Below are 26,722 nucleotides of genomic sequence, written 5' to 3'. Positions count from 1 at the left end.
ATCAATGTAAAGAAAAGTAGATAAGTTTACTGGCACTAGAACCAACACTTTAGAATGACAGCATAGAACAGTTTTAAGTACTATGTGGGGGAAAGCACCCGGAGGAAACCCATACAAATGTCAACTGACCCTGCCGGGACACTAACCAGCGACCTTGTTGCTATGAGTGCTAACTACTGAGCCATCATCAGAATCAGAATTAGTTTTATTGCCGAGTGTGCTTCACACACACACAAGGAATTTGTTTTGGCTACAGAAGCTTCCAATGTACATAAAGTGACAAGTGACAACACAAAATAAATATGAAAAGAAAATATGTTAAACATTAAACAGAAATGCAATTAGTCAAAAAGATCTGAAAGTTGAGTTGTATGTACAGATTTGCTATGAATAATTCCACCTATATTAGAAGTTGAAGTGAAGTGAAAACGCAGGCCAAGAAATTACAGCAGGGCAAAAAAGTATTTAGTCAGCCAACAATTGTGCAAGTTTCCCCCACTTAAAAAGATGAGAGAGGTCTGTAATTTTCCTCATGATTTGATCAATGGGAAAAAAAAAATCCCATCGAAGGATTTTTACTGAACTTATTTGTAAATTCCTTAAAAAAGAAGCATTTGATCACCTACAAACAAGCAATACTTATGGGTCTTACAGACCTGTAAATTCTTCTTTATGTGTATTGAGATGAACTTCAGTTACTGACCAAATACTTATTTTCCACCATAATTAGGAAATTAATTCAATAAAAATCCTGCAATGTGATTTTCTTGATTTTTTTTTATTTTGCTCTCTCTCTCTTTCTCTTTCTCTCTCTCTCTCTCTCTCTCTCTCTCTCTCTCTCTCTCTCTCTCTCTCTCTCTCTCTCTCTCTCTCTCTCTCTTTCTCTCTCTCTCTCTCTCTCTCTCTCTCTCTCTCTCTCTCTCTCTCTCTCTCTCTCTCTCTCTATATATATATATATATATATATAAATATATATATATATATATATATATATATATATATATATATAAATATACAATCTGCACTAAGAAATAAAAGTACAAAGACTGTCAGGGGGTGTGTTCTCTCCAAGGGGTTCAAAGAGAATATTTAATAACATGGACATTTTGGATACAAACGTATACTATTTTGAGGTACCAGCTTTAGAACAATTTGTGTTTGGGAATACTCCTTATTTGACTTTTTTTTTTTTTTTTTTTTTTGAGAAATGATCATGCATGCAGTCATGTAGAAATTTTGACAGTTAATTTGACGGTTGATGCTTCGCAAAAGTAGCAACTCAAATCAACTCAAAATCCAAAACTAAATAAATTACAACATACTCTTGACACATGAAAGTGTAAGATCTGTAACCCACAACAAATGTAGAAAGTTATTGCTTATCATATTAATTATATGGTAATTACAATGCTGTGCCATCAGCCAGATATGGGAAAGGATAAGGATCGATAGATGTGCCCTTTACAACACATGCAGTGATCTCAGATCAGTACATCCAAATATTTTAATCTGATTCAAGAACTTGTTTGAAGAACCAAATTGAGATAATTTATCAAGATTAAAATCTTGAACTGCATAATCATCCTAGATCATTTAAGCGAGGTGCAAAGAACACACTCCATCTAGAAAAATCTCACATTATTGTTGGTTTGTTTGTTCATCTATGTTTATTTGTTTATTTATTCAAGAAAGAAAACATGTCTCTACAATTGTGAAACAATATAATATAGTATAATATAATATAATTATTTGTTAAATAAATGCAGCCTTTGTGAGCAAATTGAACAAAATAATGAACAATGAATTAAACATATATATATATATATATATATATATATATATATATATATATATATATATATATATATATATATATATATATATATATAGGCAAGGCAATGGCGCTGTAAGTAGTGCTGTCGCCTCACAGCAAGAAGGTTGCTACGTCGCTGGTTTAAACCTCGGCTCAGTTGCCGTTTCTGAGTTGAGTTTGCATGTTCTCCCTGCCTTCGCGTGGGTTTCCTCCGGATGCTCCGGTTTCCCCACAGTCCAAAGACATGCGGTACAGGTGAATTGGGTAGGCTAAATTGTCTGTAGTGTATGATTGTGTGTGTGAATGTGTGTGTGGATGTTTCCCAGAGATGGGTTGCGGCTGGAAGGACATCCACTGCGTAAAAACTTGCTGGATACGTTGGTGGTTCATTCTGCTGTGGCAACCCCAGATTAATAAAGGGAATAAGCTGACAAGAAAATGAATGAATATATATATGTCATTAATTCCTAATTCATTTACTTTTCTCATTCTCTGCATATTAAAACAAAATGTCTAACATGGATTGTTTTTTTGTTTTTTTTCAGAAAATACAGCAACAGCTAATACATAATTTTCATGTGAAGTGAGAAAAATAATCAACTTACCGTATTTTCCGCACTATAAAGCGCACCGGATTATAAGACGCAGTCTCAAGTACGGGGTCTATTTCTGTACTTGACCCATACATAAGGCGCACCGTATTATAAGGCGCACGCTAAAATACACTGTCTGCAAAAAAGGTAATGGAAGCAAAACAGTTAACATAGTTTAGTTGAACTTTATTGTACTATTTAACAATACACTCACATTATTATTTTTTTCAATCAGTCTTCTCCCAAAAATCCATCAAAGTCCTCATCTTCTGTGTCTGAATTGAACAGCTGGGCAGTTTCGTCATCAAACACGCCGGGTTCTCTCTCATCATTGTCGGAGTCAGTCTCATTGCCGGGTGGCTGTTCCGGCTTTTGCGAAAGCTCGGACAACAGTTAAAGCAGACACCCTAGCCCAGGCATCCACAATCCATTCACTTATGGTGGCGTAACTCGCCCGGCATGCTTACCAGTCTTAGTAAAAGTGTGTTCGCCGTATGTCATCCATTGCTCCCACGCTGCTCGCAACTTCACTTTAAACGCCGTCTACACCAATATCCAGCGGTTGAAGTTCTTTTGTTACTCCTCCCGGAATGACAGCAAGCTCCGAATTCATTCAAGTTGGTCTTCTAACTGTCCAGATTAGACAGATTTTTGAACTCCGTGCACACATAAAGCGCACCGGATTATTAGGCGCATGGCCGTTTTATAACAAAATTTAAGGCTTTTAGGTGCGCCTTATAGTGCGGAAAATACGGTACTCGATAGCAGGTGCCTACTGGGAGCTGGAGTTATTAGTGTGGAATTGACTGAAATACCTGAGGGCAAAAACAAAGGAAGGAAAACACACCAAACTCCATTTGTCAGAATAAAGGTTTATGTATTTGACAGTAAGGAGTGTGCAGAAGAAGAGTATACTTGTTTAGATAATGGGCTTGAAGAAGAACAAGTCCACTTACTACTTATGTACAGGGATTTCTTCAACACTACCTCAACGAAGACAAAAACAGCACATATCCATTATGAGAGGAGGGTCATAACACAGCTCAGTCATATTTCCGCATCCCTGCAGCAGTTCAGGTTTAAGTATCTAGTCTAAGGCAACAATAATGTTTAAGCACATTGCCAAAAGGCCTAAAGGTACATTGAAGAAACCTTCATTTCTTCAAAACACAGCACTAGTGTCAATGTGAAGTGGCTCACCTCTCATACTGTGAGTCAATATTGAGCCCAGAGCAAAAGTGCTTATGTTCTGCCCTCTGCATTCAACAAAAACAGATAAAACTTTCATATTGTGAATTTAGCTAAGCCTTTCTCCTCAATTACATGCACAGTATGTTTTTATTGTATTCCTTTTATATGCTTTATGAATACTTTAAAACATCCAGTGTGCAATATGTATTGTGTCTCTCATTATAACAACAAATGGAATCAGCTCTGAATATTTACAGTGATGCATAAACAACACTGTTCATTGCAAACTGCCCATCATTCGGCTCATAAAGCAACCGCACATTGGTTTAAAGCTTTTTTAATAGAACGTCCTTTAAATCAAAATGACCCCAGGGCCTAAAAACGAAGCCTAGATATCTGCGACCGCAAGCCACTTCCAAATGTATCTAAAGAGCTCATTTCAGAGCCCCATCCATGTCATATAACCGTAATGCGCACAGAAATCTTTAACTGGGGTAATTACTCCAAGCATGTGATTAGAATGTCATTTGATGACACTGGCTAATTAGCTCTGTCTTGGTTCATCACAGTCGCTCAAAAGGAAAGGCTGTCACGGCTGGCAGGGAGGTGCGGCACTCTTTGCTGGACTGTGGCTTGTAAGGGCCTGGATAAGAAATTGTAGGACAGAGGGTCTTTTAATAATTTGTGACACATCTGTCATAGAGAAAGGTTTGAGAGACTCTAAATAGCATGGATATAATTGAAGTATTATTCTCTTGATCTTCACTTTCTTTTTTTCTGGTCTAGAACTTACGTTGTTAAAATTTTGAGCAGAGACAAAGGAACTTGTCCAGCATTTAATTCACACACACACACACACACACACACACACACACACACACACACACACACACACACACACACACACACACACACACACACACATTCAGTTTTTTTGAAGTTTGATTGATTGATCGACACTGTAATAAATAGGAGTTTCATCTCCAGAAAGCACTCGTGTTTTGCACCAAGAGATGATGCTGAAATATTTTTTTTTAGTCTTTATATTGTTTGAATGACAATTTTTAACAATGGTTTAGACTCCATAGCACTGTTGGTTAAATAATAAAATAAAAAATAAAATAAAAATAAAAATAAAATAAAATAAATAAATAAATAAATTAAATTAAATTAAATTAAATTAAATTAAATTAAATTACATTAAATTAAATTAAATTAAATTAAATTAAATTAAATAAATTAATAAATAAATTGATACAGTTGAATGTATACAGTTTCTTTATGATTGCTTAATCACAAATTTGAAATTTAGGCTCATTTTGTCAAACACTACACAAAATTTACACATCCACACACAGACAGCAGAACACATCAGATCTTTTGCCAAATTAAACTGTTCATTCAAAACTTTACAACAACATAACAGAACACAATTTTAACACCAATGGAACACGCACGCTTCTTTCAATATAAATCTGTTTGCTTCATTTACACACAGCTGATCTCAATCTTAAACACTGGTCTCATTTCAAACTGACTAATACTGATATATTCAGGGTTTGAGAGCTATTTATATAAAGTACATGAACATACTGTATTCACCAAACAGTGAAAGACTGAAAGCTAGATATTGCCCTATCCTAACACAACATACAACAATGTAAAGCTTATTTATTCAGCTTTCTGGTAATGTTTACATTTCAATATTAAAAAAATTAAATAAACGCCCTTACCCCGTCTCCTGTTTACCAATCTTCCTCCCTTTCATTCTTCCTCTTCCATACAGCAACATTGCTTTCCATATTTATTGAAGATTAATCTTTATAGCTACTGTAGACATATTTATTTAAGACTAATACAACTAGCTATACAACTGTATTGAAGATTTTTTTTTTTTTTTGGATTGCTTAAGCACAAATTTTAAAACAGTACAAACAAGTAGCACAACCACACACCCAATTAGCAAAATACTACAGATCATTTGCATAATTAAACACTCTTATAAAAATTATACACTTATGTTTAAAAACAAAAAAAACACACTTTTTATCATAAGAAACAAACGTTTCACGTTTACTATATACTGTGTGCACGAGTTACAATCTGCTGTGATAAACTTAAAACAATTTTAGCACTTCTACTTCCCTATGATTAGAGTAGGCTACCATCAACAAAGTAAAAATATAAAGTAAATTCATCAAACACTACACAAGACCAATGTTACAGACTGAAGAAACTCATTTATTTCTCAACATGCCCAAAATGTTGACATGGAGATTAATAGTACTGTGACAAAAAGTCACTTTACATATTGTACTGTAAGTTTACTGTTACCAAAAAAATAAATAAGTAATTATAAAACAAAAATAAATACTAGACCTGGGGCCTGTTTTAGTTAAGAGGTTCAACCAACTCAGAGTTTAAACTTGAACTCTGAGTTGATTTACCGAGAGATTAAAAACTCAGTGTATTCGGTTTCAGAATAGCGAATCTGAGTTGGGTCAATCAACTTTGAGTAGACCAACTCAGAGTTAAGCGCACACATCACGACTATAAAAAGGCATTATCAATGGAGCGCAGATATTACGAGTGACTATGGCAACATCTTAAAAAACTTGCCTTGCCTTGCTCGAGGTAATTATTAACATAATAACATTAAACTGAAACGATTAATGCGTTTTAAAATTAATAACCAAAACAACATTTAAGATGTTTTACAGTCTGCTCAGCCTGCTGGTTTGTCATTTCACACACATTTTTATTATCATATGATCTCTTCTTTTTTTTTAATGCAATTACTGGAATTTGTTCAGTAAAAGTGTTTCCATCGTAGTTTAGGTGCATCTTTTCTATCGAATAAAAGTTTTTCCTACTCAGTTTTCTTTTTTTTTTTTCAAAAGTTATGTGCATCATGACTTTCCATCAATCGTTTTAATGTGCTTCTTCAAAATGAGCATTAATATAGGTGGGTGGAAATGTAAGGTTAAGGCGAGGAATACTGCTTCATCTTTAAAAAGGGGGAGGAGACTGACAGAAACTCAGAGTTTAGAGATTAAAACCTGTTCATGAACAGGTTAAGTTCACAGAGCAAGTTACCATGGTAACTGACTCTGAGTTTAAGTTACCTCTCTTTCAGAAACAGGCTTGACTTACCCTGCTTTCTCCAGTTTAACAAATCTGGTCAAATCATGGTTAAAATTACATTTTTTTTTTTCATTTAAAATATGCAACAATAGCTATTTTTGCCTTCAAACATTACAACTTGCAAACAAGTATATGAGCTCTTATAATCAATCATTACACAATAGACAACAAAATACAAAATATAGAACTGGTGAATCAGTGCACCATTGTGTCACATCCGTCTGTGACCACCTGAGGGCGCTGTAGTGCTCTAGGACTTTGTAGGCGCTACAGTGCCCCAGGAAAAACTACATTTTCATACATGCCCCGCGCACACACCGGAACACCTACACTGACCTGTCATCACATCTGTTTTGTGTTACCGTTGATTATCTGGACTATATATTCTACCATTCCACCTATGTTTGTCATCGCGTCGTTTGTCTTCCTTGTCTTCTTGCTCCCAGTAAGTTTGTTGTAGTTCCTGATCTTGCCTTGTAGTTTGCCAAAGTCTAGTTCGTGTTTATCTGTCTCGTTTCTTGTTTTGTTGTTTATTTGTACTTTGTATTTTGATATTTTGGATTTTTTCACTGTTTTCTGCACTATTTATCTATTAAATCTGCACTTGAATCCACAATCTTTTTGTTCCCGTTTTGCTATTGTTTTGATCACGCTAACGTGACACATTGCTTGTCATTGTAGCCTATTACCAGTGCCGTTTATAGTCTTTTTATTGGGCTGTCAAGTTTACCTTTTTGCAAAGAATCGGATCCAGAATAAGAAATGCTTTATTTACATTTATATTGAATTCATGACATTTTTTTTTTTCAAACCATGGCTGAAAACTAAAATACTGTAAAAAACAAAAGACAAAAATAATGAAATACTTTGAATATTAGCGAAAACACATGTAAACCAAAATACAGTTAAATATATCGGCGTAGAAGACATAGCCACAATTGACCTCCTCCATCCATGCTGGCAAAGAACCACACAGACTGGCCACCTATTTATTTTTATTTTAATAAGGTTTGCAGATTGATTGCTAATTGAAGATTTGTGTAAAGAAGTGTCAAACCACTACTTTAGTGATTTCATACTAATCTTGATAGTTTCTAATAGTTGGAATATATGCTTTTTGTTTTGTTACTATAGCTAAAACTATGGAGTTTGGACTGCTTGAATGACATCTGTGTTAACTGTTTTGAAAAATGTTGGGGAAAATGTGTCAATCCAATGAGAAAGGGTTTACACATATGCAAGGCATGTCTTCTGCTCTGCTGGGATAGTGATGAGGAAAGTGGAGTGAATTCTAATTTCTTTAACCAGGTCAAAGCAAACAAGAAAAACTGTAACCTCCTTTCTGAAACAGGCCATTATCTATTCGCCTGCCTGTATCTGGCCACATCATTTCATCGACAATGTTGTCATTAGCAAGACACCTTGTAATGAAATGTTTTGAATGAAGAATCCATCCTTGTATTGCTGCTACCTCCATCTGGTCACAGGCCTCCATGGCTTGGATGAGGGGTACCTCAGCCTGAAGAGAGAGATCATATACCTTCCCCAGCCATGCTAAGAAAAATTCTTCTACAGGGCTAAGGAATGGAGAGTATGGTGGAAGATATAGGATGGTAAACAATGGTGAAACAAACGTGGATGTTGCTAAAACCAGTTCTGAACCAGAGCATTGAAAAGACACATTGTCACAGACAACAATGTGTTGCATTAGATTAGGGGTGGCCATTACTGTTCCTGGAGATCTACCTTCCTACAGATTTCAGTTGCAACCCTTATCAAACACACCTGTCTGTAATTATCAAGTGGATTTCAGGTCCTAATTAATTGGTTCAGGTGGGTTTAATCAGGGTAGGAGCTAAACTGTAAAGGAAGGTAGATCTCCAGGAACAGGATTGAGCACCCCTGCATTAGATTGATTTGATTGGATTACTCATTCTTTATCTCTTTCCATTTTGCTTGAAGACCGATGAAGCCACCTGCTGCTTTTAATAGTGCTTAAACACCTGATTGGTGTGTCTACAATTAAGCAAACAAGTGTTTGCACACCTGATGATTGTGTTGAACCAATTGGTTGGACGTTGCGGTAATTTGACAGTAAGTTCTTTTGTTATTGCAAGGAAGTGACTTCATGGTAGATTTTTGTATGTAATGTATGTTAAGTGTGTTTAGTGTTATGCAAATCACTCTGTGTAGAGTTCTGCAACAAATATAAAGTTGATGATGTGCTTTAAAGTTGTGCAAATATGGGCTGATATTTTGCTTCTTGAGTGTAAGGTTTTTGCTAATAATGTACTACTTTTAATTTTAGTGTGTAAGCAATCCAAAAAAAAAAGAAGAAAAAAAAACTGTAAAACTACATATCAGGAGGAGATTTCCCAGAGATGGGTTGCGGCTCTAAGGGCTTCCGCTGCCTAAAAACTAGCTGGATAAGTTGGCGGTTCAATCCGCTGTGGTGACCCCGGATTAATAAAGGGAATAAGCCGACAAGCGGGCGACGCAGTGGCACAGTGGGTAGCACGTTCGCCTCACATTGACAAAGGTGAAGGAAAAATAACATTTGAGGAGAGTATGTGTGCATTTTTTATTGGCTGTGTTTGGAAATGTAAAGCAAATGTAAAAACACAGGCCATTTTGAAATTGTGCTTGAGCAATCCAAAAAAAAAAAAAAAAAAAAAACTGCAAGAAAAGCAGAATTCTTTGGGCCTAGCACTGTAAAATGCATGATGACTAATCCTTTGCCCACATGATGCTTTTCCAGGCAATGGATGCTCCTTCCCACTGAGACTCCCTTCACATACAATAGTGTTTTTACTGTATTCTAAAGAACATACTTTTGCTTTGCATATGTTCTATTATTTATTTTAGTTTTCTTCTTTTCTGTACAATATGTTTGTTTTTTATGCTATAAACAAAATTGTTTGGCCTAATTATTATTATTATTTTTATTATTATTTGTCGTTGGTGTTTACAGTGTACCTGTTACTCCTCTCAGCAGATTATTGTCACTGTATAACACTGTATTGAAATGTAGATATAAGCCAAAAGAGCAGAGAACTTTAGATTTAGAACAGCATTGTTTACATGCTGTATCCAAACATTTACTGTTATGAAATACTTGTTTGCCATTTGATGCAAATGCTTCATTCTGACTTGTGGCTATGGCATTTTGAATGCAGTGTTAGATTTTGAAGGAAATGTGAGGCATTTTACATTTTGTGTTTGCAGTATTGAGAAATGTGTAGAGTTTTGAAAAAAAAAGGTGACACTGTTTTGCGTGTGAAAGCAGTCCCTGTTAGATGTTTATGTTTTAGGTAGAGAGTTGTGTGTAGAGTTTTGAAAAAATAAATAAATAAATACGCAGTTGAGTTCAAGGCTGAGATTTGCTGTGTAGTTTTGCATTTTGAGTGACAGGTTTCAGAAAGTGTGTGACATGAAAAGATTTTAAATGTAAGAAGTTGGGGGAAAAAATAACTAGTGAAATCAGGAATTGCAAACCAAAATTTCTCCCAATTGTTTTTTTTCTTGGCAGGGTAGTTAAAGTTAATTGTTTTAATGTTTTCTTCCTTCTCTGTGTGCTCTATAATGTATTTGACTAATTAAAAAGTATTGAAATATTTATTTTTATTCTGTTATTTTGATTCAATGTTTTGTTTATATTTGTAAAATTCTTTGGATACAAACGTGCCAAACTGTAAATATGAGATGTAACTATGAGAAAAAAAAAGCAAAAACTGTAATACATAATTAGAAATACTCATTCTCATTTAATAATATTCAAGCTAAAACAATGTATATTCAGACATTGATAATATGCAGTATGACATGTTAATATTAATTCTATATTAATGTACATGTTGCCAAACTTTGACATATGCTATTAATGTCTGATTTGGAAAAGCTTATTCATGCTTTCATGACCCCTCAGTTAGACTTTTATGATGCATCACTAGGCAGTTGCCTATTGGCCTAATCAACAAATTTCAGCTGGTTTAAAATTAAGCTGTTAGAGTGCTCTGTAGAACAAAGAAATATGATCATATTACTCAAGTTCTTCTATCATTGCATTTACTTCTTTTCATTAGTTAGTCTGTTATTCTGCTTTAAAGTATCCCAAGGTTCCATAATCCTAGACAAGGCTGTATCCGGGGCTGATGCTGTGGTGGTCTTGGAGAAGTGGTGAGTATAAGATTCTGTATAAGTATAAGAGTGGTGAGTATAAGAGTATGATTCCTGAAAAACCCCAGTGACAAACGAGTCTCCTCATTGATCCTGTGGGCCAGCCTTTACACCTGCTGGTGACCTACTCACACCTGCAGCTTCTCCACGATGGATGTCCAGTGTTCATCCTCTTGCACCTAGACTGCAGCTCTGCACTGGAAGTTTGGCCAGAGGAGAAATGGTCTTGCCCAACTAAGCCTGGTTTATCTTTTAGTTATATTTTTCCTTTTCCAATTGGTGAAGTTTTGTTCTCATTGTGATTCTCCAGCTTGAGCATTTTAATGGGTTGCATCTCCTTTATGTTATGTTTCTCTCTCTAGTTGTCTCTGGTTGCTCATGGAAACAAAACTACCAAATGGCGCATGTGTGGTGTCACACACAACAAACAGACGTGACTGACATTGACCGATTAAATTTAAGCTGTGTATCCACACTGATGTCCTGCGGTGCCTTGAAGAGTACAACATCCTTGTCCTCACCATTAACCTTTAGCACACAGTGAAAGGGCTTCAGATTTGGCATCTTTGAAGAATGGTTTATCCGTCTGCCAATCGTGTCTTTGTCAGGGTGACACGTGCACGAGAAAGTCTGTGCATCGATGCACAGGTTTCTCTGTCCAGCTTTAAAAACATAACATGTAGACTGTCCTGTTATGGATGTCCTGCATCATGGCTCTCCCTTCGGCGGCTGTAATTACCTTCCCATGAAGGTCGCAAACAATTCCACCTTCGCAAAACCGTCTGTTTGCAACCACACTTGTGATTAAAAGTACATTACACCTTTAATTAGACCTGGACATTTCATGTTTAATTGTACACTTTGCTGCAGCTTCTACATCACAAATAGATAAATAAGGAAATAAAGAATAAATAAACATGTACCAACCTAGACCTTGTGCAGGACCAAAGTTCTTAATGGCAAGGCCCTTCCAGGACTGCTCTGAGACAGATTTAATTACATATTTACCCATCTCGGGTGAGGCAATGGCACAGTAGGTAGTGCTGTCGCCTCACAGCAAAAAGGTTGCTGGGTCGCTGGTTTTTAGCCTCGGCTCAGTTGGCGTTTTTGTGTGGAGTTTGCATGTTCTCCCTGCCTTCGCGTGGGTTTCCTTCGAGTGCTCTGGTTTCCCCCCCAATCCAAAGACATGCGGTACAGGTGAATTAGGTAGGCTAAATTGTCCGTAGTGTATGAGTGTGTGTGTGTGAATGTGTGTGTGGATGTTTCCCAGAGATGGGTTGCAGCTGGAAGGGTATCCGCTGTGTGAAAACTTGCTGGATAAGTTGGCGGTTCATTCCGCTGTGGCGACCCCGGATTAATAAAGGGACTAAGCCGACAAGAAAATGAATGAATGAATTTACCCAACTCACTGGTGGTCTTGAAAGCTGGTTTCCACAACCTGACAATGTCTTCAGGCTTAGGGTGATTGGATGCCCACCTTTGCAGCTAAAGGCTTGCCATGTGTGAATTGTGCTGGAAGAGGAAAAAGAAGAAAACTCATCATCACATTCACTGTATGCACATGTTTGAGTGAATTGTGTTTGATTGAATTGAGTGAAAGTGTGTTTAAGGATTAGAGTACTTACACAGCAGATATTCTTGTCTTTGGTCAAACTGAGTTTTCCGCCACTTATTTGTTCTGTAAGGGGTCTATGGATAAAAGATAGTAATTCTTGGCTAATTCTGGCACATTTTACAGTAATGTTTATTAATGTGCATTGACCCTGTAAACAAATAAACTAAAACTAAACTAAACTATCATAAAACACACAGTCTCTGGAAAACCCAGCACTGATCTGCTGTTTTTTGGTCGGAGGCTGACCATCACAAGACACAGGAAAACTTGACAGAAATGTAGTGAAGTCTGAAGAGTTGGTGGCAGCACTTTGGCCCTTATCATCAGAAGTAAAAATATATAAATAAGGTTAAAAATAATAAAAGTGAATCAAATGAAATGAAAAAAGTAGGATCTGCTGAACATGTTAACAGAACAGAAGAGTTTTACAGTTTTATTTATTTATTTATTTTGTTGTTTGCTGGCAATAATTTAAAAAAACTTTGGGTTTCTGCTGATGTGAGATTAATTTGGTTGATCCATGACAATATAAACTGTATATTATTAATGTTATTTAACAATATATGTAAACACTATCTAAAAAAAAAAATAATAATAATTGGTTTAACAATTTTACAGATAAGCTCTATTAAATTAATATTTTAATAAATAAAAAAATAAAAAATAAATGGAGCTCTACCCTGCTAAAGAGTCCAGCAGCACAGACGTGTCCACCATATCCTGAGGCTGGGGCTTTCTGCAATGCTGCTTGAGCATATAAGCAGATATGGCCTCTTGCTATGGTGCTGGGAGGGTTTTTCAGCTCTTCACCAAGGGTAGCTTAACCCTGAACTGGGGAACAGAAAATGTTAATCATGAAATGGCTAATACCACAATCTGAAGTCTACTTGTAGGCATGTACATTTCATGAAGGCGTTCCATGTCCTTTGAAACATTCTTAACTGCCTCGCCAGACGATGAGATGAAGAAATGACTGCAGTATTTTTCAGGCTGAATGTTTTCCAGTCTAATCAAAGTGAAGTACACCTGAAACCACTGTGCACAGATGAAAGACCATTATAGACTATGACTGTGTTTTTAAACAAAATTAATCTCTTATTAATATAAAAAATGGTGACAATCCACAAAAAACAACATTACTTTAATTATATATTTAATGATAAATATATTTAAAGATTACATGTATTATGAAACAACAGATAAATAAAAAGATTGGACTTACTGCTTCCTCTTTGGCTGTTAAGGCGAGTGTCTGCTGGCTTTTGCTACTGTGGCTGTGGAAGCCAGTCAAAACCCTGCCACCATGATGAATTCTGTCCACCCACTCTGCTTCCTGGAAAACATTGAAATTAGGCCATTTAACAATGTAAAATACATTACAGTATATCACAAGTGCTGATTTGCTGCAACAAATTAGCTTACCGTTAAGCCTTTCACTGTGGCTGGGCTCTGGTGATGATGTTAGAGCAGGATGGCCTCACAGTAATAGAGGTAGAACACCTTTTCACTACCCAAGGCCTCACCGCCTATCTGTAGTTTCGAGAGAAGATCCTCAGGACCCAGATTTGCCGGCCCTCAAAACATTTTGCCAGTCTTTAGTGCTGGTAGGAGTGGCAGTTGTGGTGGTGTCTGCATTGTCCAAGACCAGTTCTGATTCATCAGGCTGATTCTTGATGAAACAACCTTGCTGAATGAGCTCTTTTACCATACTCAGTCGGCAGCCCAGATCAGGCAAGATCTCACAAAGCTTGTTGTAGTCCCAGGTCCTGCAGGTAAGCACTTAACTCCTGTGGGATGCTTTTGCTCTTAGCAGCTCCTCAGATCTTTCATCTTGTGAGCTGATTGTCATGCACACCCTGGCCAGGTGAACTGAAATACATGCCTGTGGCTTCTGCCGCAGCAAACAGTAAACAATGCTGCGATCAGCAGACCTGTAAAAATAAATTATTGAAGTTAAGAATAGATTTAAGCTAGTTTTGAAGTCTACAATAGCTTTAAACAGGCTAAACAATTAAATATATACCATACTGAACTGAACTTCAACTCTAAAAACTGGAGTTTCAATTTACTAGAACTTCTATGTTAAGCTGCTTTAACACAATCTACATTTTAAAATAGCAATCGAAATAAAGATGAAATGAATATATATATTAAAAGGCCATGAAACCCCCTCATTTCAGCAGGGTGTTTTCACACCTCTACTTTGGAAAAAGTCAGCAAAGTGGGCGTGTCCAGCTCTGTTTAGGGGGGAGTGTCGGAGGAAATAAAGTGGGAGGGTGTGGGAGTGTCTATTTGGGCACGCGCGAGTTTCAGAGTCAAAATACACACACACAGGAGAAAGTGATGATTTTAACCTACATGGACATCTGTAGTCGAATTATTTGCCAAATTATTAAATGTTGGACTTTAACTGCAGTTTGGCTCTTTCATTCAGGGAATTCATTCATGCCCTTCGCGACAAACGAGATATTTGATTCGAAGATCTGCTCTAAGCGTGTATTTTTCATGCAATGTTTGATACCGCACGGCGAATGAGAGAAAAAAAACCTCTGCATTTCCCGGAAACTAAGATGCACTCGGCAGGTAGTGTCAGAAAGCCGCGTGTGTTATTCCGGTCACAAAATGCGGTAAAAACCCTACACGAGGTTAAAGTTTGGTTGTGGTGCTAACATGTTTACACTCGGTGCAATAGTTAACTTAGTTCGATACGAACAAACTGAATAAACAAAGAGCACTGGTCGCTCACTAACCAAATCTGTAGAGACAGAACAATCACCAGCAACTAGAGCCGCGTCTTTATTAAGAGAAGACTACAAGTGAATCCGGATCTCTTCGTTTGCAGATGAGAACAGCTCTCAGGTAAACAATAATCCTCCTTAGACACGTAAGTTATTGTTGTCGAGCGTCGCATACACTGTTAATCCACACGTGACTCCAGATAAGCTCTCACAGAGAGAAAATGAAAACAAAACTTAACTGCAGCAAACTATAAAAGCAACACTTCACGCTTGTTTTGCCAACACAACGTGGCGTCTCTGTCTTGTAAACACTATGACAGTAATGAATATTAATGAACTTGCACAATAGAGCGCGTTGAACCAAGCCTTACTCATGCATTAATGCATCACACTGTAAGACGTAATAAGACACACCCTGGTACAGACGTCCAGTCTGCATGCTGGAAAACACGCTATTATGTAATGACCGTGACGCAGCTTCAAAAATTCGTTTCAAACCGGAAGTACGATTTGCTTGAAATAACGCAAAAACAACCAATTTACACTTTTTAGTGAAATATAGGTGTCCTAATAGTGTTTTTAGCAGTGTGGGACACATATATGACTGTAAACAGCTCAAAAAATGTGTTTTGGTGTTTCATGACCCTTTAAAAGCAAAATTCTTACTTCTGAGCTTTTTCTGTCGTTTTCTCAGCAAAATGGGTATCCAATGTCTGGTTAAATGGTATTGGTATAGTTCTGCAGCAACACAGAGTGTAAGACTGCAGTGTTTAAGCTCCTGTATTTATGGTAATTAGAGCCAGTGGGTGTGGCCTCAGCCACCTAGTGTGATGTCATGAAAGCTAAGCCAATGAGCAATAAAGGTCGTAGCCAGGAAAAGTCTTCTACAGTTCCATAAAAAATAATTTTTCAATCAATACTTTTTTTTTAGAAAAGGAAAAAAAAAAGTTTAGCAATTACTGGCAATAATATTGTATGCATACAACTATCAAAACTAACAAAGTATTTTTTTTTTTTTAGAATTTACACAGTTTTCACTAGATGATGAGTAAACTTTTTTATTTATTCTAAATTCTAATATATACATATATATATATATATATATATATATATATATATATATATATATATATATATATATATATATATATATATATATCATATATACATATGAGTTCAATTAATTTAAAGCATATTTTTCAGTTGCATTCATTTAAAAAAAATTCAGTAAATTTGCACTTTTTATCTACTTTATTTACATAACAATATAATCATACTCACATTTTACATATACATAACACACACACACACACACACACACACACACACACACACACACACACACATATATATATATATATATATATATATATATATATATATATATATATATATATATATATATATATATATATATATATATATATATATATATATATATATATATATATATATATATATATATATGTGTGTATGTATATATATACAAGTTTTATTCTGCTAAAGGGGGTTTGATTATTTGAAGCAATGCAAAGAATTTTTCTGAGTTGAGCTGATATAAAAATGATACATTTCAGGTTGTCTGTTTGTTTCATTAGAGAAATGTAAAATCAGAAGAAGAAAATATTTTTATTCTTGAAGACTGGATATCATTATTAGTGAGCTGGTTTAAGTATATCTATAGGTATATTATGGTATACATACTACAGTACATGTATGTGTATAGCCAGGGTGAGCAAATGAGTGTGAATGTGTGAATGCCTGATGATAATGTTACAGTAATGTTTGTCATTGACATATCTTTGCCATTCTTCTCAATGGCCACTGTTAGCTGAGCCATTTCTAATATTACCATATGTATATGGTGATGATCAGGGTAAATGTGCTTGCTACTAATTATTTATAACAAAAACTTAATTGTGTGTTTGTTGTGTTTTGTCTTAAAAAAAACAGCCATGTAGTTGAATCTCTGATGTGGAGAGGGTTTCAAGCACCAGCCAACAGCACACTTCCTGGAAAAGATGTTCAAGCACTTTCTGCCAGTGAGTGAGTTGGCAAAACAACAACAACAACAACAACTCTTGTAAGACTTTTTGCTGGATATATAAAAATACATAAAATCAATGTAATAACCTTGACAAAATTTAACTTAAAAGCCAAGTGTCTCACAAGTTTATATTTCAAATTTGATGAAGTTAACATGCGTAAGTACTTAATAAAGGATTAATAAAGGGACTAAGCCGACAAGAAAATGAATGAATGAAAATACTGGAGCAATACAGAAAAGTAATAGGTCAAAATCCAAACATCTGCCGAGCATACAGTTGAAGTCAGAATTATTAGCCCACCTGAATTATTGCCCCCCTGTTCATTTTTTTCTCCGTTTTCTGTTTAACAGAGATATTTTTTTGTCATATTTCTAAACATAATAGTTTTAATAGCTTATCTCTAATAACTGATTTATTTTATCTTTGTCATGTTGACAGTAAATAATATTTTACTAGATATTTTTTCAAGATACTATACAGCTTAAAGTGAAATTTAAAGGCTTAACTAGGTTTTTTAGGTTAACTAGGCAGGTTAGGGTAATTAGGCAAGTTATTGTATAATGATGGTTTGTTCTGTAAACTATCAGAAAAAAAAAAATAGCCTAAAGGGTCAAACAATTTTGTCCTTAAAATGGTGTTAAAAAATGTAAACCTGCTTTTATCCCAGCCGAAATAAAACAAATAACACTTTCTCGTGAAAAAAAAATAAATAAAAAATAAATATATATATTGTCAGACACACTGTGAAAATGTCCTTGCTCTGTTAAACATCATTTGAAAAAATAAATAAATAAATAAATAAATAAATAAATAAATAAATAAATAAATAATAAAATCAAAGGGGGCTAATAATTCTGACTTTAATTACATTTATATATATATATATATATATATATATATATATAAATAAATAAATAAATAATAATAAAATCAAAGGGGGCTAATAATTCTGACTTTAATTACATTTCTGGAATTAATATTATTATTACTGGTATATATATATATATATATATATATATATATATATATATATATATATATATATATATATATATATATATATATATATATATATATATATATATATATATTTTTTTTTTTTTTTTTTTTTTTTATGAAACAATGTCTGGTGCTTTTCTGGCTTTCCTTGTTTGTGGAGAAGAAGTCTTTTGACCACATGTACCAAAGGTTTTCGAACAACTATTTTAGTAATTTAACATGCCATTTATTTTGTCTAATTGTGAACAATAAATAAATAAATAAATTAATTAATTAATTAATAAAATAAAATAAAAAATATCAGAAACATATAATATGAGTGATTTATTTGAGCGTAGAGAGTATATTATGTGAAATGATTCCAGTGCATATGCATTCACTCACCTGCAGAAAGTACTTGAACATCCTTTCCAGGAAGTTTGCTGTTGGCTGGTGCTTGAAACCCTTTCCACATCAGATATTCAGCTACATGGCTGTTTGTTTGTGGAAGACAAAACAACAATACAGAAATATTGTAAATAATTACAAATACTTTTTGGATCCCTACCTTGGGTAGCAAGCAAAATTTACCCTGATCATCACCATATACATATGGTAATATTAGAAAGGGCTCAGCTAACAGCATTACGGCAATGTCAAACATTATTGAAACATTATAGTTGTAGCCAAGCATTCACACATTCACATATATATATATATATATATATATATATATATATATATATATATATATATATATATATATATATATATATATATATATATATATATATATATATATATATATATATTAAATAAACAATTGGATAACTGATTTCAAGCAGTTGCTATTCAAAATATCCAAAACTCAGAATAGATGCAATCTGAGCAAATCCTTCAAAATCTTCTCATCAAGGGCTAAATGGACTCTTGGTTGATGCAGGTAACATTTTTGTTACATTTATAAGCCATTTTTGCTGCATTTTTAAAGCATCAATTTTATGAGGTCAATCACTTTAATGTGATTTCTATGTGTTTTGATTGGACAATATCACAGTCTGATTATTTTACTAAACCAAAATAAATAAATATATACTGTAAATAAATGAATGAATGAATGAATGAATGAATGAATGAAGTAGTGACTGCAAGTTAAAGCAAAATAGAGCATTACAAGTATCAAAACAGAGCTAAAATCCCACATCAAAAGCTCTTAACAGAAAGAAACAGATCTGTATTCAGTTAATTAATCTATCATGCAGCACAGATGGGTTATGTTATATATAAGCTGACATGTGGAAATGGATAAAACTTGTCATAAGAGATGTGGCAGATGGATGTGCAGGGGATGCCATTTTTGGAAACCACTACATAAACATTCTTTAAGTTTATTTTTTCATTTTTTATTTTATTTATTTATTTTTTTATTTTTTTATTTTTTTTTTTACCTATCAGCTTTGGGTCCACACTTATTTAAAGGGCCATTTTACAAAATGTAAAATATATCTTTGGTGGTTCCAGAATGTGTCTGTAAAGTTTCACCTCAACATAGCCATCAGATCATTTATTAAAGTGTGCTGTTTCTGTAGCCTGTACCTTTAAAATCCAAACGAGCTTGTTTCCCCCTCCCACCGTTCCCACATGCATGTCTGCTTCTCACGTTATGTTGGATAAACAGTCAGTTACAGATACGGATAAAGCAGAGATCCAGCTTACAAGTAAAAAAAAAAATAAAATAAAATAAATAAATAAAAATAAATAAATAAGTTTATTTGGTGTATTTGTGGTGGAGTTTATTTAAGTCTTTCTGAAACCATGCGTTACACACAAGAATGCCATTACAAATTTCACAGTACACAGACACGTTTAACTGTGCACTGTTTTTGCATGTCTACTTGCATAAAATGTGACAGAATAAACATTTATAATGCTACATACACTGCTATATCTATTACTGTACAAAATAAACCAGATTTGACATCTTCAACATGGAACTGTTGTGTGTTTAAAGCATTCTCACTCACTGGCCACTTTATTAGGTACACCTTACAAGTATTGGGTTGGACCCCATTTTGCCTTCAAAATTGCCTTAATCATCCGTCACATAGATTCAACTAGGTACTGGAAATATTCCTAAGAGATTTTGGTCCATATTGACATGATAGCATCACACAGCTGCAGCAGATTCAGATCAGCCATTTCTGAAAATCTTAGGCCAACCCTTGTGGTGACAACAACAATGCCACATTCAGTCACTTAAATCATCTTTCTTCCCCATTCTGATGCTTGTTTTGAACTGCAGCAGATCGTCTTGATCATGTCTACATGCCTATGCTGCCATGTGATTAGCTGATTGACTGACACTATGCTATTGTTTAAATTCAATATATATCTTGTTTTCATTACTCTAATATGACTGTGGATACACTAACAGTTCCACAAACAGCTTCGATAAGTTTATTTAGATTCATAGCAACTCCAGAACAATGGGAAGAACAAATCTGTGTCTGTGCTTCATCATTAAAACCACATTAGAACCACTGCGAGGACAAATGTGTTCTTAGGGAAGTAAATATCCACTCCTAGTAATCTCAATTAACACTAAAAAAAGTATTTCTGAGAAAGTATATTCCTAGCGTAACATTAGCCAGCTTACTTAGCAAGTACTTTTCCAAGTGGAAGTTTAGTATACTGTGAAACACAGTTCTTTGAATGGAGGCAGCCAAGTATATTTCATCAAACAGCGGCGTAATTAATTTCAGCTACTGCAGTGCGACAGTCAAATGAAATAAATTTCTCCTCCTATTATCATGGGGCACATCCAACCACCGAGCTGCAGACATGGGCGCTCTGCATCGATGATGAGAAAGACTAAGTGTTTTTGCTTTTACTAATTACATCTAGCATATGTTGTACAGAAGCAGGGAGGAGACCGACGGAGGACTGAACATCACGTAATTGTATGAGTCACAGTGTTTCTTATTTGTTAAATAAATACATACTTAATTTCTAGAAAGTCCCCGGTTGCTTTTCATTTGGCGAACTATAATGAGAATTCCAGCGATTAACATTTAATATTTAGTTTCCTGCATATGAAATGAATTCATAAAACCCATTCACTCCTGGGAATGCAAACAAATTTAATTACACCTCTTTGCGATGACACATTTTCTTTTCCTTTCAAATGTCTCATGCTCAAATTGCAGGGAGAATAATGATGGAGAGAAGTAACGCTCATCTTAAACAGCCGTGAACACTTTGATCATCCGTATAAAAGCAGAAAAAAGGGACAGTGTGAAAAGTACCACCATCTTGACCTCCACCACAAAATGAGAGCACAGAGTCAAAACACTGTGCTATTCTCAGCTTTAATGGATGCACTGCCCTGGGAAATGATGACTTGAAAGTCAGAAATCATTCAGGATTCTGCTTTGAAGGAACTGTAGACTTATTGTTTACCTCGTGAACTCACTTCCTTTCTATAAAAATTTAAGTTGGGGAAGTTTTCTTACATTCCAGCCACTTTTCACCTGAGGCCTTATCAGCTGTCAATAAATAGAAACTATAATTTCAATATCAGCATTGCTCACAGTCAGTGTTTTAGATCCTTCTGTAGAGGAAATGTGCAACATTTTTTTTTATAATGTACATTCATGTTTGTCATTTTCTTTCAATTTTTAATGTAATAACTGCTAAAAAATTAAATCTTTAAATTATAAATAATTAAATTAAATACATGCTGTACATAAATGGACTAATTGTATGAATACATAAATAAATACAAACCTTTTTTTTTTTTTTCTTCACATCCAACGTGAATGCACAACACATGCAACCTAGAAGTTAATAATGGGAAAATAATGAAAAATCTATTCAGGAGAGATCTTAGAGTGTATATGAAATTGATAAACTAACAGATCTGATTAATCTAACAACAATAGTATTGACAAAAACATCAGAAACCTACTCAATGCCCCATGAATAGAACATGCTAGTAGCTTCAGGCCATCTAAACCTTGCCATTTGTGCCGTGTTATATTTAAAAACAGAAATGTTCAGCTCAGTTTAATTACAGGCCTGTTTTATAGTGAGACTCAATCAGTAATAACACAACATTTCTAATAATCATTCAGTGGAGACTTGGAAACAATGTTCAATTTTATACTGACTCTTTTTCCTTGTATCTGTTCATGTTTCATTATTGCTTTGAGGGATTTACACAAATTGTGGGGAAATGCTTCTGAATTCTGCAATGATTCAAATACTGTGGTTCGTCATGAGTCAACACAACAAATTAAATAAGTTTATGACCTTCTGTAGCTCAAATCACAATAATATGTGTCCTTTAAACAAAAGTAGTAAATTAAAATGAAAGTTTACTATAATATAGTTGACGTCAGAATTATTAGCCATCCTATGAATTTTGTATTCTGTTTAAAAATTTTCAAAAGTTATCTTTAACAAAGTGAGACCTTTTCACTGTATTTCATATAATGTTTCATATAATTTAATAATGTGTCCTATAATTTATTTCAGTTTGTCCAAAATAAAAAGCGTATGGAGATTTCAGATGCAAAACCTCTAAATGTATCTGGCTCCTGTGTGTAGATTCAGTAATTTCAGTTTTATAGCAAAGAATAAGCTTTGTTTATGGTCTTCAAAGTAAAATAACTGAGAATAATGGCTGAGAATAATGCTAATTTTTTTATGAAATTCTGCCTGTTTTTGAACCACTGTTGTCTAACAACTTGCCTAATTATTCTAAAGCTAACCTTAGTATACATTAACACTTTACTTTGATGGTCCAGTTGAGTACTTTGAGACTGTCTGCCAAATAGCTGTTGATACTGCTGCTAAACAGATATTGAACTGACTATAAGTAACTTTGCAAGTACATGTCTACTTACACTAACCCTAACCCAACAGTCTATTTATAATCTAATGAGAATTAGTTGGCATGTAGATCCAATGTTATACACATATAGTATATACATATATACATCATATGACATCATATTTAATGTATACGTATATGATGATTTTGATGATTTTTAATTGGTATATACACTCAGCTGTCACTTTATTAGGTACAGTTGAAGTCAAAAGGCCCCTGTTTATTTTTTCCCCAATTTCTGATTGACGGAGGAAAGATTTTTTTCAACACATTTCTAAACATAATAGTTTGTTCTGTAGACTATCAATAAAAAGAATATTTAAAAGCAGCTAGTAATTTCGTCCTTAAAATGGTGTTTAAAAAATAATAACTGCTTTTATTCTAGCAAAAATAAGCAAATAAGACTTTAAAAGACCTAAAAAAAAAAAACTTAACAGACATACTGTGAAAATGTCCTTGCTTTGTTGAAAATCATTTGGAAAATATTTTAAAAAGAAAAAAATAAATAAAAAAAGGGCTAATAATTCTGACTTCAACTGTACATCTTACTAGTAACGGGTTGGACCCAGTTTTGCCCTCAGAACTGACTTAATCCTTCGTGGCATAATTCAACAAAGTACTGGAAATATTCCTCAGAGATGCTGACAGATGCGAATGTCCGGTTCCACCACATCCCAAAGGTGCTCTATTGGATTGAATTCTGGTCAATGTGGAGGCCATTTGAGTACAGTGAACTCATTGTCATGTGATAATAAAGGGATGGACATGGTCAGCAACAATACTTAGGTAAGCTATGACGTTGAAACAATGCTTAATTGGTGATAATGGGCCCAACATATGCCCAGAAAATATACCCAACACCCTTACATCCCCACCACCAGCCTGAACCATTGATACAAGGTAGAATGGATCCATGCTTTGATGTTGAAGACACCCAATTCTGACCCTACCATCCGAATGTTTCAGCAGAAATGGAGACTTATCAGACCAGGTAATGTTTCTCCAATTCTCTATTGTCCAATTTTGATGAGCCTGTGTAAATTGTAGCATCAGTTTCTTGTTTTTAGCTGACAGGAGTGACACCCTCTGTGGTCTGCTGCTGCTGTAGCCCATCCACATGGTTTGACATGTTGTGCATACAGTAATGCTCTTCTGCAAATTTCAGTTGTAACAAATCCTTATTTGAGTTACTGTTGATACACGGCATCAACAAGGCATTTGTGCACTCACTGGGTATTTTCTCTTTTTCGGACCATTCTCTGTAAACCCGAGTGATGGTTGTGTGTAAAATTCCCAGTAGATCAGCAGCTTGTGAAATACTCAGACCAGCCAGTCTGGCACCAACAACCATGTCATGTAGAAAAAAGTCTCTTAAATAACCTTTTTTCCCCATTCTGATGCTTAGTTTGAATTGCAGTAGATCGTCTTGACCATGGCTGCGTCCGAAACCGCATACTTCCATACTATATAGTACACTAAAATCAGTATGCGAGCCGAGTAGTATCTTCGAATTCATAGAATTCGAAAATCAGAAGGCGAGAAGTACCCGGATGACTTACTACTTCCGGCGAGATTCTGAAGTGCACATCTCATGCATGCTGCGCTATCCCATAATGCCCCATGAGAGAATTCATGAATGGAAGTGAGGCGACGCAACTGACGCAGGTAGGTCACGTGACCATGACAAAATGGTGGATTTTCTAATGGCCGAGTTGTACGTTTAAATTCAAATACAGAACCTACTGAGTAGTAGGCGGTTTCGGATGCAGCCCATGTCTTCATGCCTAAATGCATTTAGTTGCGGCCATGTGATTGGCTCATTAGAAATTTGCTTTAACGAGAAGTTGGACAGGTGAACCTAATAAAGTGGCGGTGAGTGTGTGAACCAATTAAAAAGCATCATATGAGTCATAATCATTAATATGTAAATGCATCCTGCTGTGCATTCACTTTTAGGAAGGTTTCTACTCAAAGTTTATACAAATATAAATGAAATCCATGGAAGGTATTTCCTCACAGAGCATGCTGCATAACTTCTTGTCCAAGCACTCGTCATTATTAGGCTGGAGGATTGCAATGTTCTCCTCACTGGAAATCTATCATGCTCTCTTAATTCACAACATGTGATCCAAAATGATGCAGCTCATCTGGTCTTCAGTGAGCCCAAGAGAGCCCTCGTCACACATGTTTATCAGTCTGTACTGGCTACCATTTGCAGCTGCATCAAGTTCAAAACATCAATGCTTATGCACTGAACAGCAACAGGCTCTCCTTCAGTGAGTAAGTGCCCCAGGTCAGTAAGAGTAAGTGAGTGCCATCTTGTGGTATTATGTCAGAGAGGCTCTAAATCACATTTCAGGACCTTTTCATTTACTGTTCCTCACTGGTGAAACAGTCTCATTTAGACAAATGCTGAATTACTGGAAACTAGTAATTTTAATTACTGAAATTCAAAGGTTCACAGTGACGTCACAAACTCTTTTGATTGCATGTGTCTGAGACTGCATGTCTGAGAGGGTGTGTCCAGTGAAATTTTGGTCAAACAATTCTCATAGAGTAGAATGACCTTGACCGTTAACAGTGTTAAGTGATTCCGAGTGAAGAAGATTCAGAATGTCACAGGTAGGCTTTCATTTAGAGAGCTGTGTGTTTTTTCATTCTATTTGTGCGCCTGACCGCTGGAATTGAGGATGCACAAGCTGTATAGTGTAGGATTGTTGTCACTTGCCAGTCACAGTCTACAAAAACACAGTCAAAATTATGCATATTTATTCTGTAAATCCATGATACCCTGGGCACTTGATTTTGTTAATAATGACCAAGCGAGACAAATCGATTTGAAAGTGCTCTGTACTGCACCCTCATGAGCACATGCACAGTTTGATCAGAATGACAAAAAATGCAATGAAGGTATTTACATTTTAATTATGTTGTTATTATTTTGATTCAAATCAATGTACACCATTACTATGATTCTGAGCTTAATTCAAATATTTATATCAAATAATTGTGTTTAAAAAAGGGAAAGTTTCAACACTGGCTCGTTCTGAAAATGTAGCCCTATAGACATTTCTGGAGATCGTAAATTATGTAGCCAGAGCTACGTATGGCTGCATTTCACCTGTAAAATAAAGACTACGGGGTGTTACGTCCTTTTAGATGTTAATATTAAACTAAGGGTATTTCGCATAACATGTGTGTGTGTGTGTGTGTGTGTGTGTGTGTGTGTGTGTGTGTGTGTGTGTGTGTGTGTGTGACACATGGAAGGAGATAGAATGATAACTGAAATCCAAATATCACTGCAATCGATTATTTATTACCTATACTTCCAGTGAAAAATATTGTACAGTGAAGGAAAAATATTTACAAGAAATAAATGATTAATGATTAAATAAAAAATAGTTACCTGTTGGAGAGGAGGTAGTTAGAGGTGCTTAAATCAAAGAAATAAATATAACAAAACATACTAACTGCATAAGAACAAACTAAACTTAATATTTAAAGAAAAAAAAAGAAAAAATAAAACATCTCC

At 35.0% G+C, this 26,722-nt stretch overlaps 1 protein-coding gene and 1 pseudogene across 2 annotated transcripts in view; both read right to left on the bottom strand.

The window, feature by feature from the left end:
• The window catches only part of LOC147843244 (uncharacterized), a 1,033,179-nt gene that overhangs the window by 325,330 nt on the left and 681,127 nt on the right, over positions 1 to 26,722 (bottom strand). The gene's annotated exons all lie outside the window — the stretch shown is intronic.
• The window catches only part of LOC141375228 (uncharacterized), a 142,807-nt pseudogene continuing 127,416 nt past the window's right edge, over positions 11,332 to 26,722 (bottom strand).

The sequence above is a fragment of the Danio rerio genome, chromosome 7 (assembly GCF_052040795.2).
Source record: "Danio rerio strain M-AB ecotype USA chromosome 7, GRCz13ab, whole genome shotgun sequence".
NCBI lineage: Eukaryota > Metazoa > Chordata > Actinopteri > Cypriniformes > Danionidae > Danio > Danio rerio.
Note: the sequence above shows the minus strand (reverse complement) of the source record. Positions and strands in the feature narration are given on the sequence as shown.